Source organism: Chamaea fasciata, unplaced genomic scaffold (genome assembly GCF_029207755.1).
Source record: "Chamaea fasciata isolate MVZ Bird 193981 ecotype frontalis unplaced genomic scaffold, bChaFas1.0.hap1 SCAF_7, whole genome shotgun sequence".
Classification (NCBI taxonomy): Eukaryota; Metazoa; Chordata; class Aves; order Passeriformes; family Sylviidae; genus Chamaea; species Chamaea fasciata.
Window position 1 is genome coordinate 8,579,715 of NW_027094092.1, and position 2,209 is coordinate 8,581,923.

General features: G+C 48.7%; 1 long non-coding RNA gene across 1 annotated transcript; it reads left to right on the forward strand.

Moving 5' to 3' along the window:
• The first annotated feature begins 255 nt into the window (after positions 1 to 255).
• LOC136291706 (uncharacterized) lies at positions 256 to 1,998 on the forward strand. Its single transcript, XR_010721666.1, has 3 exons — positions 256 to 325; positions 625 to 756; positions 1,781 to 1,998. It is a non-coding gene; the product is annotated as an uncharacterized lncRNA (long non-coding RNA).
• The last annotated feature ends 211 nt before the right edge of the window (positions 1,999 to 2,209 follow it).

The following is a 2,209-nucleotide window of genomic DNA, read 5'->3' on the forward strand; positions in this document are numbered from 1 at the left end:
GAGATGGTCTTTCCTGTTGTGTCCTTAAAGCCTGTTGGAGTGCTGGACTGGGTTTCGGAGGAGCCAAGTATCCTGGAGCTGTGAGATTTTTCTTGTCAGAAATCCATAATGGGGATGTTTTCCCTGGCTGTTCCAAGTGGAAAGAACAGCTTTGGAGTTGTTGTAGCCACAGGATGCAGTGGGTGCATCCCCTGAAAACCAGTTCAGGATTGTTCACCTGAGTCTGCCTCTGACCTATGACTTCCAGGGACCCTCCTGATGTCCTGGATACTCTCAGAAGAGGATATTCCAACACCTGCCTTTTGAGCCAGGAATTCCAGACCCAGTAAGTCAGTCACATTCTATGTGAGCTGTCTCAATGGTGGGATGGAACCTAACACCCCACACTGCTGTTTGAGACATTCCCAGCTGGAATTGGGGCTGAGCAGTCATTTCAGAGCTCTGAGGCCACAAGTTTAGCCTCGAATGGCATCCCTAGGGAATGCTGAGGCATCCCATGCCTCTGGCACTTGGCAACACATTCCTGATGTGGAGCAAAAAGAGGAGGGGGGAAGTCCTGGGTTACTGGGAGGATATTTCTGAAATGGAATTGGGATAGGTGCTGATCATACTATGGAATCACAGGGTGGTTTGGCTTGGAAGAGGCCACAAAGACCCTCTGGACTCTGTCATCCAATTCCATGGCAAAGAACATGTCCAGAACTGCCTCATCACTCTCACAGAGTGGGAATGGCTGGTGAGAGCTCTAGAGACCAGGTAAGAACAGCATTGGGATTTTTTTTGCTGCTGCTGGATGTGGTTTTCTTTTGGAGATGTTCCTCTGATTGATGTTTTCACAGCAGTTTTCTTGGGCATGTTTGGGGGTAATTCCAAGAATTTGGAAATAGAGAACAGTGGGGAAAAACTGTGAAGCTGATCCATTTCTAGTAATTCCAAACTTCTCGCACAACACCATTCCAGTGGAAACCTGGTGAAAGGATAAAGACGCAGAGGAACAAGTGTTGTAAACCCCCCTGGATTTCTGACAGAGCAAACCCTCCAATAATCCCAGTAGATGTCTCTGAGAAACTATGGCATCCTAAGGATTTCCAAGAAAAAGAAAGACAGAGATGAGGAAATAGGCTTCCAGTTAATAATGAGTTGATGGACATAGGAATGATTCTTGTATGTTTGATGCTTCCCTTTTTATTCCTGGAAAAATTTAAAAATTATTCCTTTAACAAATCATCAAAATATGGGAATCTAAATTTGAAAGGAAAGAATACAAGATAGATACATGGAGAAATCATGGAATCAACCTGGAATCCCCAAATGGTTTGAGTGGGAAGGGACCTTAAGGATCACCTCATTCCATCCCCTGCCATTCTATCTTCAAGCACAGGCTGCTCCAACCCCCATCCAGCCTGGCCTTGGGCACTTCCAGGGATGGAGCAGCCACCATTTCTCTGGGTTTATGGGCACAGGAGCAAATTTCCAGCAGGAACTGAGACGTTTCCTTTGCTCTGTCCAGCCCCAGCAGGACTTTGGGAGGCAGAGGATGTGGGAACAGGAGCTTTGCCCACTGCCTCAGGGGAGTCTCTGATGTCCCAAACTCCAGCAGAGCAAACATTTGTGGTTTAACATCCCATTAAAAGGAGATGCCGAGCCAGGAACAGGAACGGCTGTGGAGCAGGGATGGTACTAGGCAGAGGGGTGACCATGCAGAGGGTGCCACCAGCCCGTCCCTACTGCCCACGTTTGGGATGAGCAGGCTGTAACTGTCTCTGTGTTTGCTCCACAGGATGAGGAAGCCAACCCTGCCGAGGAGGAAGATGAGGAGGTGTGAGAGGATGGAGACAGCGGCCACCAAAGGCTGGGAAAGGCACAGGTCCAGGTAGGAGACATTGCCTTCCAAGGAGAGAGATTTGTCTGTCCCATTGGAATTTGGGGCATGAGGCCAATGGAACAAAGGGTTTGATTCTGTTTTCTTACTCGAGTTCTCATGTGCCTTAAGAGAGATTTGTGGAATGGTCTTTTCAGTGAGTTTGCACTGGGTTTGAAGGAATGTGACCCCTGGGGCAGAAATCCCTGCACAGCTTCTGTGTCCCCCCATGGCTCATCTGAACAGTCCGTGGGCTGGGCCTCCTCCTTGTTTCCTCCTTCTTCAGGCTCTAGATGAAGTCCTTCCTTTCCCAAGGGAGGGGAAAGCCAGCAGAATGTGAACCAGAGG